Here is a 12370-nt window from a genome sequence, read left to right as displayed (position 1 = left end):
GGCAAGGAAACGAGCATGCGCAGAAAGACTCATTCTGAATTAGGTGTTTACAAGATCACTTTTAATAGGAATGAACTTTAATTCCGGATGAAGAGGGAATTAAACTGTCCATGTAAACACACTCACTGCCAATAATGACGTGAGCTGGAAAGCGGGTGTAAAGGGAGGTGGATGGATCCGACAAACCATGGACTGTCATCTGAGAAGCTGGTGATCACTTCCTGTATGAATGTAGAGCAAAACCCATGAGGGTTTTTTAAACCTAACCACGTGCTTTTGTTGACAATGGTAGCAGCGTCCTGGAAAGTCAACAGCAGACGGATACCTAGCGCGTAATATCTTGATGTGAAAGGCCGTTGACAAAGCCGGGATATGTGACGATTTGGGATGAGAACTTGTTGGATTAAGTAAGTAAGTAAAATTTACTTATAAAGCGTTTTTCGTAGACAAAGGTCACAAAGTGCTTCACACACAAGACAGAAAACATAGGGACAAAGTGACTACGAGAGCCGCTTTGGTTAAAGTGCACAACTAGCAAACTATTTCTACACAGACAAAAAAAATACACAACAACAATAAACACAAAAAATAAATAAATACATAATAAAATAAACTAAAATCAGTTCAGGTGCACACAAGTTACCCAAACGCCTGCAGGTGCGTCTTTAGCTGGCTTTTGAAAGAACCAAAGATTAATGATACATTTTACGATTCTCGATACCCTCTCTAATACCACACTAAAAATCAAAAACAAGACAATAAATCCCCCGTACTTAAACATACACGTACTAGTACTAGTCTAAATGGGTTCGCAAGATTTTGTGGGCGAGGAAACATATTAATATATTCACATATGTCTCCTCCATGGTTGTTTTTGTTTCGTAAGATGTGACGATTTTGGTAGACTGTTTGTCTGACTGTCCGCCCTTCCTCCACTGTGACTGGACATCAGGATAAAAAGTGACAGTGTTGAGTGCAGTGTCAAACCCAAAATTGAACATTATTCAACTGTCAGCAACTAAAAAGACTTAACATGTGCACATGATGATGAAGTTCTGATTGCCATCATTCCTTTGGACGGCGTGCTCTGGATCACCTACTTTTTCTCTGCACACATGCACGCCACAGAGATGAGAGGAAGAGTGTGATTCAGTGATAAGGCCTCACAGAGTTTACTGAAACAAAAAGGCTAAGAGAGGCGAAGACTCTGCCAGCGCTCAGTATCTCAGAGCTGATCAGCGCTCCATAAAAATGAGGAGGTAAATTAAAGGAATTATCGATCGCTGGAGGAGCACTCACTGAGACAAAGAGGAGGAGGAGTGATAAAGAGACTCTACTGTACTCCATAGATATTGATCACTGCACAGATTAAATATCGAAGCCTCTGCCAGGACCTGCCTCAGTTTAGACAGGCTGAGTGGGCAGCAGACAGCTGTGGATAGATATAGCTCACATTCCTCACAAAGTTGCACTCTGAACTCTCTTCATGTGGCGGTGAAGTGCACGCTAGCTCCACCTGTTGAAATCCTGTTGTCATACCTGCCGTGGCCCCGGGACCCGAGAGACAAAAGGGAAAGAACCTGAAGAAGAGAAACAAGTGAAAGAAAGAAAGAAGAAGAGATCGTATTAAATGCGGATCACACTGTGAAGTGTAACGAAGCGATTCTTTAACCAGGTTATTATCTATTCAATTTAATTTTCTCCACAGACATTAGTGTATGCGCAGAAGCCTAATATAAAAGTAATGCTCCTCGGTTCATAATCCTGTGACAGACTTCCTGCGTGCGCGTTACATCAAAGCCTCTCACTGCAGAGCACCGTCTCTTTGAAGTCAGTGGGCTTAAAAACCCCCTGAGATGTATAATAATTTACCATTAATGACTGTTTGTTAGTTCACCAGAGATAAGAGAAGATCTGCTGCAGGCCCCACTCAGTGTTTCCTGATGAGTCAATGCGCCGCCCAGTTAGAGAACACTAACTTCAGATCTCCATTTCATATCTGAAAATGAGCTTTTGGTGTGTTTCTGACCAGCATGATAACTTTGGTCGTGAGGACAGGATGATATGGATTAGATATCACTGTGCAGGGGACGGGTCCTCAGTGGGAATAAGTATCGCATTAGGGTAATTACACAATGGGTGACTACAATACAGCGTACAGGTTTGGTTCACAACCTTTTTGACTTGTTTTCTTGTGACCCTTTTACAATATAGCGTATTTATGGATCCAGCATTTGATAAAAAAAATAGTGCTGACTACGAAAATGTTAAAAGAAATCATCATGTGGTGTAGCAGCAAATCTTTTTGATTCATCGCTATCCCATTAAGTGCCAAAAACTGCAGTTCGTTGAATGGCCACTTGAGGCAGGCTCCAATCCCCATACTCCTCCATGTTAAAATGCTCAACTTTACAGCAGAAATAAACATGTTTACAGCCTGGTACAAAAAATATAGCTAATTTCCCCTTTCATGACAACTGAACGTGGGGTGAAGGGCGTGGTCACTTTGAGTGACAGGTGGCGCCATCACGGGTGGCTAATTAACCGCTGGCTGTCTGCTAGGAGTCATCTCAGCTAATTCACAAGTCATTGAACCTGACCTCTCAGCCGTGTTTGTGCCTTTTGGATATTTTGTTTCGTGAGGGAGCTGGCACCAAGCGGGAGCTTGAGCGGGAGCAGCCAACACCACAGGGCTAGCCGAAGTAGCATAGCTTGTTAGCCTTAGCTAACTTAGCAGCTTTGAGCGAGCTGGGCGTGTTTAAGCAACCAGGCTTCATTTGGCCCACCTCTTTGCCCATTTATGATTGGCTGGGAGTTGGGTGGAGTCAGGCACTGCCAAGATGGCGACAGTGGGTCCCAACACTGAAGTTAAGCTGTGGCCACTGTGGCTCAGAGGTGGAGGAGGTCGTCCAATAATCAGAGGATTGGCAATACGATCCCCGGCTCCTCCAGTCTACATGTTGAAGTATCCTTGGGCAAGATACTGAACCCCACATTGCACCTGATGGTTGTTCCATCTGTGCGTGAGTGCATGTGAATGGTTACTGAATAGAAGGTGACATGTGACATGTAGTGTAAAAGCGCTTTGAGTGGTTGGAAGACTAGAAAGGCGCTATACAAGTGCAGTCCATTTACCATTTAAGGAAGGAACCATTGGTGTACTGCAATAAGGGTTGGGTATTGTTTGGGGTTTTTCCAATAGCGATGCTGAAACAACACTTTTTAACAGCACCGGTGCCTAAATGCCACCTGAAGAGGTTCTTTAAAGAAAATAAAGCACAATACGTCAGTCAACAACATCAAAGAACAGCTTTTTTTCTATTGCAAAAGCAAATTTGAACTTTTAATTGAATGATACATTAATTTTTAATAGTTTAAAGTATACTTAAATATGTAAATATTAATAAATACAAAACACTATTAACAATTTTACCTAATAAATAAAACCGTTCTTGTTTAACGGCACTCGGCAGAAACAGAGGAAACACAGCGTGACAACGACAAAAGTAAAGGCAGCAGATGTCTGAGTGAGGTGGACAGGAGGGGTGGCGGACGGGTCCAACAACTACCGACTTTCACACAGGAAGACAGTGTTTGCCTCCCATAAAACTGTAAAGCCAAACCCTGTTCTTTATTGTGGAAGAAAAAAATATGTCATTTCGAGGTGTTGTACCAACGTAGTGTATTTATTTTGAAAGAGACTGTATGCAAACTGTACTTTTTCTGTGAAAACAGAAGTGTATTGTCAAACAGACAATGCATGTAACAGGCTGAGGTTGACACGGTGTCCCAGAACGTCAACGTCACAACCCAGTTTTGGTGGAACAGTCCCCGCTGGAAAAGCAGCGATGTCTTGGTAAAAAAAACAAACAACACTTTTGGTGGCAAAGAAGAGTGGTTTGTAGCTTGGCAGGTGTCCTGCCTAGGTGTCACGCCATCCACCATCCCCACCGACGCCTGATGACAAAGTCAACTATTAGAGCTCTGTGCATCGACCCGATCTGTGGGCTGGGTTGGGCTGTAATTTCCCCACTATCCTCAGGCACGGACGGGTCGAGCTCTTCATAGTAGACCTGCTATGGAACCAACTACTTATCACACCTAGGTGACGGCGCCACTGGCCACGCACATGTGAGTTGTTGATGGTGACGTGTGTGTCGGCTTCGTCGAGTGTACGAAGTGCAGCACGATGCTGGTATATGACAGCAAAAAGACGGGGACCTTGACACTTAAGAGGCACATGACGAAGGCTTGCCATGGAAAGAAAGACGAGAGTGAGCCTTCAATGTCCACGTTTGTATCCTTAAAAAAAATGTCGGGTTTAAACCGGGCTGGGGGTCATAATTACAGTTAGAGGGACAGGCCAGGCTCGGACAGAACATGCACGGGCTTGGGTGGGGTCGGGCTGGATTTTTTGGGCCTGATCTAAGCTCTATACATACGTCACTATAGAAACGTCGATATGATATGTACAAATGTAAAGTTGCAAAAACGCACACTGCTGATATTTTTTCTGGTGACTGGGCTGTTTATAGTTATACTACTTTCTATGTAGTTTGTACAACTGGTTTATTGTTCATATAAACATAATAACATTCATACTGTTCTCCTCCATATTGCCATATTGTTCATTCTGTGTGCATCTGTCAGGATCATTCATTTATATTTATATATGTCTTTAAGCACTTTGCCTGTGTTTGCTCTCTCTCGTTAGCTGCTAAGCTGCATTTTGTTGTCTCGCTTGACTCTGTGCAATGACAATAAAATTCAAATCCCACAAATCCCTGCAGCTAGGCTCTAAAATCTGGAGGAAAGCCTTCCCAGAAGAGCGGAGGCTGTTATAGCAGCAGATTAATACCCATGGTTTTGGATTGCATGGGTGTAGTGTTCAGGGGATATACAAGGTAGAAGTCCCGAGTCAAAGTGGAGCTGAGCAGAGCCGGAGTTAGAGGAGTAGCAGCAGGAGGATGAGTTGTAGCAGGAGTGACAGTGTGGAAGTGTTACTTTATAGTCTCACAAACAGAACTTTGTCAGTGAAAGCCAAGTGATTCGATACAAAGACCAAAGCACAGCAGAGATGAAAGGAAACACAAAGATCAAGACAAATTAGATCCGCGACACACAACAACATCCGCAGAGTCCACAGGTGGGAATTTGTGCACTGCGTCTTTGTGACATATGAAGGAGGAATAATGAGGAGCTGAAGGAGGAGCACTGCTGGGACTTTCTGCTTGTTTGAATGTTTGGTTGAAAGAAGCTCAGTGAGAAACACAAGGTCACTGACAACCCCAGGGGAACTGCTATCTCCTCATGACAGCCGCCTCAGCCCATACATGCACACACACACATATGCAACAACACCAAACAGCAGCGCTGCCTCAGAGAGAGAGAATATGGATATGATACTGTATGTGAGGTGGGTGTGTAGCCTGGAGGTTAATGAGATCAGAAACAGCTGACGGGGGTGGTTGATGTTTTGTTGGCAGTGTGGCCGGAGTTTCACAGACACCATTATTCTCTCTGTAGCCCTGTGGAAACAGGCTGATATGATGGATGTTAATCATTTGAGACCATACGTATCATTTCCTCTGGACGCACAGAGACAGTGAGACCGATGAGACCGATGACAAGGCGGGCACCGACTAACAGAGTGAGGATGAAGAGGTTCGGAGCATGAAAATGAAGAAAGGCAAACAGATGTGGACTGAATTCCACGGAGGTTTGTGACCCAGGAGGAATCCTCACGGTCAGAAGAACAGAACAGAAAGTCTCTCTGTGCATCACATGAGGCACATTTAGAGCTGCAGCCGTTTGGGAGGCTGCCGATGTGTTTCATGACATAAATGGACGTGAACAACACACATGTAAAAGCAGGTTTCTGAGACCCAATACAGTCAATAAATCGAAGTATATATAACCAGTGTTTTGGGGGCCTGGTGGAAAAAGAGGAAACACATCTTGTATCAGTGCTTACAGGCTCCACAGGTCTTCGACATGCTCCACTCAGTAGCATGACACACAAGTTGACACAGTTGCATTCCGTCTGGAAGTTATATAACTTGTGGTGGAAATGGATTTGTTACTGAAAGCTGGCAGACTTTGACAGATGGTGGAAAAGTAACTGAAACGTTTAAAATATTTGCAGAAAGTGGCGCCCTGAAACTTTCATATAGGAAGAGTCAGGATCTGGTGTATTGGAGAGAGGGCCTTCCCCAGCCCAGTCACCAGAGGAAAATGTTGGCATTGTTCGCCCATCACTTACACCTCAGAGCGCTGCTGTCCTCGTTCATTCTTTGGTTACATCCTGTATTGATTACTGGAATTCTGTCCTCTTTGGTCTCCATTTCAAGTGTCTCCATAAACTCCAATTACCAGAACCCCCTCCATATCCTCCTGAAACTCTGTGTCCTCACATGAGGACATCATGTTTTGGGTTTACTTGACCTTAAACTTCCTTTTGTTTAACTCAGACCTGTTGTCCTTGTTCATGGACACTTTTTTTGTGCCATCTAGTGGTAGTAAGAGCACAATACACTTATCCATGTGAAAACAAGATGGCAGCCATCTCTGCCAAGTCAGTCTGCAGCCGATCGTTTTACGTTTTACTAAGGCTTAAAGTCATGCACAGATAAGAGCGAGCCGCTTTGAGTGACAGACTGTAAGCTGATGATGTCCTCGGCTTCTCCATAGCTCCACCCTCTCACCCAAATATGGTCACTATTGGCTCCAAAAAACCAAGGCAGTGACAGCTGACATACCGGACATGAGGCTTCAGAATGGGAGTCCACAAATCAATGGGTGACATCACAATAGCTACGTCTATTATTTTCACAGTCTATGGTACAAACAGGTGAATTTGGTGCTCAAGGAATTTAATGTTCAACGCCATTATGAGACCAATCACTGCTGCACTGGTGAAGAATGCAGATGTACAGCTGAACAGTTTCAACAAGACTTCACTGCCCAACAGTCTTCTTGTGAAAAATAGTAAAGATGTAGCACAGGCAAGCTATGTGCTAGCTCACTAAATTACTAAGCATGTTAATCAGTTCAGTGATGGAGAGTTTGTGCAGGACAGCTTGGTGACAGTGGCAGACATTGTATGCACCTGTGTGGCACTCAGTCATTGAGGGTGCTCTCACACCTGCCCTGTTTGGTTCAGTGCAGTCAAACTCAAGTTTGTTTGCCCCCTCAGTGCGGTTCGTTTGGGCAGGTGTGAACACAGCAATCACACTCAGGTGCGCACCAAAATAACCAGACTGAGACCTTCTTGAAGAGGTGGTCTCAGTCTGGTTCCAAAGGAACTCTGGTGCTGTTGGTTTGTGGTGAGAAGGTGTTCCGACCTGGATGTGAAGCAACTGCAGTCACATGACACATTGTTTGGGTTAAACATGAGCATGTTACAGTCCTGGAGGATTATTAATGTGCACCTCCTCCTGTACTGCCTTAATATGCACATTCAGCACATCCAATGCATCAAAACATTGTTTTCTAGTTGGAGCCGCGCCTCGTTTTCAAACTGTATGGTTTGACTAAAATGAACAATGACAGCAATATAGTCCACGATGAGCAGCGCTAAAATCAACCTGCGTAGTTGTCCCTCCATTGTGACATTAGAAAGTGTCACATTTATCTTGCAAGTGTACTCTTCTTCAACGTTTGCTTTACTTCCTGGATTTTTCCCACATGGAAATTCTGACCAATCAAGAGCAGCTTTCTCACACAAGGCATTTGATCTGGTCCTCTTGTAAATGCTGCCGTGAGAACACGAACCAACTCTAGGCAATTATACAACTTTGGAACAACATGAGTCCCTGATTCAGACTAAAGGAGACGTCTCTAGGGCTGACAGCAGCCTGAGACTTTGAGCTTCCTTGGTATGTAGAATAAATATAACATGTAAAGTACAGAGATACTAATTCAAAAGATGAGTGTTAATATAACACACAGAGACAGGTGTGAAGACGGTACTGTATCGTGTAGTGTCAACAGGGTGTGGGAGTGAGGTGCCCGGGGCCCAGCTGATGCTGTCATGCATTAATCAGTAAAGAACAATACTCCTCTTCTATTTCAACTCAGCTGAAGGACATGTTGCTAATTTATACATTATAAACAGGCAAAGCAGAGAATGTCAGCGTCTCATTTATAAACACAGTCCGTTAAACTGTAAACTTCAAAAAGAATTTTCCCCTCACCATTAAAACACAGGTGCAGGAAGCCTTCACCTTCCTCTCAGGGCCGGCGCTCTCCGTCTCTGTTGGTTTTGATGTTTTCATACGTACTTTTCTATATAAAGACAACCGGAAGCTGCTGGCTCGTAGACAGTGAAAATGTTTACTGAGGCTTCTGACGCACAGTTAAAAGTGCACACAGAGCAGAAGAACACAACAGCAGGAGCACTGCAACACGCAGATAGGTAGGAAATGCGTTTCATGCTCAGCGCGCTCGCTCAGGCAGCGTTTGATGTCGACATTAACAATTGGAATCAAGAAAAATGATTATGTGCCTTCCTCTGCTGGAGCTTGTGGAAGTTCTTGTAAATTGCAAGGGAGGTCAAATAAATGTGGGATATTCTGATATTTAAAATGTCTCTGTGGCCATGTCAGTGCCCGGTCATGACTTCTATCTGGTTGGGTGGAAAACGCATTTTGTGCGAGCCAAAGAAAACGCAGATTCATGGATTTCAAAGTCTGTATTAATTACGGGAGGGGTGGCATCTTATCTTCTCCAACCTTATCTTCTCTCAGGGGGTTCAAAATGGCCTTTTACAGCTGTCACTTCCTTTTAAGGCGCGACTCACAGTGTTCAGGTCTGGTGAGAAGTGACGAGAGTGGGTGTGAAGTGTTTGAGCATCGGTGGTACACAAGACACAAGGCGCTGTGTGCTTCTGGTTTCAGAAGGACAACTATAACAGAAGTACCTGCTGTTCTTAAGAGGGAAAAGAAAAGATATGATGATGAGACATTTTCAGAGTAGAGCTTCAATGATTAGGGTGTGTGTCCATATTGCATTTTTGTTTGGCAGAAATGTGGTGACAGGTTTCATTTTGACATTTACTGACAAAACTTTTAATCGGGAAAATAATGGGCTGATAATAAAAAAAATATATTAGTTTCAGGCCGACTCCAGAGCAGCAGGATCCTGAATATATGGTCATTAGGACACAGAAAGGAATCTTGTATTCTGTTTCAACATTTTAAAAAGCCAAAACTGTGCCAACACAACCATGTGCCTTAATCATGTGCTGTTTAACATTCTCCTCAAACTGGAATCCCAGATATGCAGACCTGATTGAAATCAAGGTCCCCAGTGGCTATAGCCAATATTTTTATAATAATCAAATGACTGTGTGATGTGAAAGGCGTTGCTTGTAGTGGCAAACCCACAGAGAGATATCTCGCCGTTATAGCTCCTCTCACAGTCTCCTCTTCTCAGAAAACAGAAGCTTGTGAGAAGTGACGGTGCCTCAGAAAAAGCCACATTAGCCCTCTCCAAAGAGTGCAGGAGAAAGGCTCTGATGAGAGTAGCAGTGTGTATCACATAACACACAGTCATCTGACCCATTAATAATGTAAAGTATTGATTGGAGCAGTTTTATATTTAAAACCAGTCCAGCTGGGACATCACAATTATTACATAACACGCCTGAATGTACAATCAATCAAGCGATCATTTATTCTTCTCACGACAGGTCCAGTGAGATGTGACCTCATCAGCTCCTTCAACAGGTGCAAGTCAGTTTAGTCATTTTCTGACTCTTGTTACATCGTTAGCTGCTTTATAGTCGTCCATGTCTCCAGACTGGCTGCTGTGTGTGTGTGTTTATGGCATCCCAGATGGTTCTGCTAATCCATGGTTTCTGGTTGGGAGTGATTTAACTGAAGTGTCTGGTACAGTTGCTTCTGTTGTTTCTACAAATTAAATCCACCACAGACTCCAGTGTGACTTTGGTGTCCTGCTCCAGTTTGGAGAACGTGAGACAGTGTCTCCTGTCCTCTGTTGGATAATGCCCTGTTATAGTCACATATGAATCCCACTGAGCTTGAAGTCCAGGCGTCACAGGTTAACACCACCCTTCCTGCTGTACTCAAAGGTTCCTCAGCTTTATGCTTCACTTCCCTGTAGAGCTTGGGTACGGCTGTGTCGGTGAAAAATGTGGGGGCGGAGTCACATACAGTAGCTGGGTTCATGTGTTTTTAGCATGTAACAAAAGCCTTGGTTTTCAACAGCGCTGTATGGACGCAGATCTCTGAACAGGAAGTAGCTGATGGACTGTGTTATTTTCTTCGCTCTCTCATAGTTGGATGGTAGTTTTGTCGAGCTAAGTGTGTCCAGTGTTGGTTGATTTTTCGGCAAAGCGGGTTTCTCTGGATGGTGGTGTGTGAGGTGAGCCCTCATGTTCATAGAATCCCCAGAGTAGTTTATTTGCACATGACACTGCTTGAAAATCACTTGTGTCATATCCGAGTCCTTCTTTCCTTCTGTGTTAAAAAAGTCCAAATTAAGTCCAGACGTTTGATTTAAACACCGACGGCACATTTCTGAATTCTTTCTCTGGTGCCTCCATCTTTGTTTTAATGAACGTCCTGCCAAATGCTGCTGACTGTGACCTCTGCTGGTGGCGTACATGTATCGATACAATTTCGCCAAAATATCGCGATACTATGCTGTATCAATTTTTCCCTGACCCCTACCGAAGAGTGACTGGTAGCCACATGACACCAATGACATGACATACCATGACACTCCATTGCCAAGCACAAAAAGCACCACCAAGACTTGCAAAGTGGACACGAGCATAAATTTAGCCCAAATTTAGTGGAGCTGACTGGAGACGTCCACACTTATGTCTCAGGCATGCCTAGATTTTTAGGGGATTGGCAATAAATCCCAATATTGTATATAATGGAAACTAAAGGGTGAGAAAGCACAACAACAGGACTTTAAATACATTAATAATGTTATGTCAGGTGTCAGTTACTGTCACGTATAAAACAATGACGTAGCTCAAGCTAAACTGCATCAGCCCTGGAGTCCAAAGATGACCTCAGAAACACAGGAAATGGATCTCATCTTACAGTACATCACCATAAAACAAAGAATATTGTGTTTGGCACAAAAATCAACATGACCCATTTTTACAGCGTGAGTAACGAGTCAGTGTGCAGCAGTAACGGCAGAGTTTTAGCGTCATGTCCACGGTGGATGTCATTTGTCAGACGTAGGGGGAAACTGGGTGGCAGCCAGCACTGCCGGCTTCCTCTCAGCTGATACCAGAGAGCCTCGGAGAGGAGGGGGGGGGCGTTGACTCAGATCAATGTGCTCTGTGTCAGGGACTTCCCTGTGGCGCACACACACACATGCATGTACACAACACACTCTTGCATTCATTCAATAATTCAGGTATTCTAGTGAGGCCACATTTCTTCCTCTCATCATCCAGTCTGTTTGTTGGTCTGCATACACTCATCCATACATTTACATCACATCCTCCTCATGCAGGTACTCGTGCTCTGTCTTGTTTCATGTGAGTGTTCTGTCTTTACTTGATGCTCAGAGGTCCTCCTCTACTGTCAGATGGGTTTATCTGTATATAGTTGTCATCTTGCGGCACAGATTGTGAGCCATCGTGTGTGTCTGCTCCCTTCAAAGGCCTGCGTGCAGCCTGATGTCAGTGTGACTTACTTCATCATTGGCTCAAATCAGCATCAAAGCCCCGGCAGACGAGGCTGCTGCTGCAGATGGCTGCTGTGTGCTCGGTCGCCTTGTTTGTCTGAGCGGCTCTGTCAAGTGCTTGTTAATTAGAAAGAAGGGACGCCCGTGCTTCCCAGCAGGGTGAGTGCTGCCCCGCACAGCCTTCAGTATTTAACCCCTCCCCCTGTTCAAACAACACATCAGTGAATTATGATGTTGCTCACTGTTGCACGCTGCGTGCTGAGTACATTTCTCGCTCTCTCTGTTTTCACTTGCTCCCCTGTGCACGCTCAAACTTTCTCAAAGCACTCCTCTGTGAGCATGCCTCGACGCTCTGATGCTCTCTCTGTTTTGCTAGAAAGAAAAATGATGTATTATCTAGAATGTGCCTCAAATCCTGCAGCCAGCACAGAGCTGAGGGGCAGCTGTGGGGAGTGGTGAAGCTGCGGTTGGTCCTTCTGTGCAGGGGTGTAGGTTTTGTTTCAACATTAGAGGGGACACGTGTAAAGCGGGATTTTGCAGCGACGCAGACCTCCTGTCTGTCTCTGTGAGCTGAAACCATTTCCCTCAGTGGAAACAAAGCTTTGATTTACTTTAATTTCACAGATAAGAAACAATAAATTGTGAAGACAATAAAGCCTCCACAAAAATAGCATTTAAAGTCTTGTGTGTGATT

General features: G+C 44.2%; 1 protein-coding gene across 1 annotated transcript in view; it reads left to right on the top strand.

Annotated features, from left to right (window-relative positions):
- Positions 1 to 12370, top strand: part of plppr2a (phospholipid phosphatase related 2a) — a 181264-nt gene that overhangs the window by 46935 nt on the left and 121959 nt on the right. The gene's annotated exons all lie outside the window — the stretch shown is intronic.

Source organism: Epinephelus moara, chromosome 18 (assembly GCF_006386435.1).
Source record: "Epinephelus moara isolate mb chromosome 18, YSFRI_EMoa_1.0, whole genome shotgun sequence".
Lineage (NCBI taxonomy): Eukaryota > Metazoa > Chordata > Actinopteri > Perciformes > Serranidae > Epinephelus > Epinephelus moara.
Note: the sequence above shows the minus strand (reverse complement) of the source record. Positions and strands in the feature narration are given on the sequence as shown.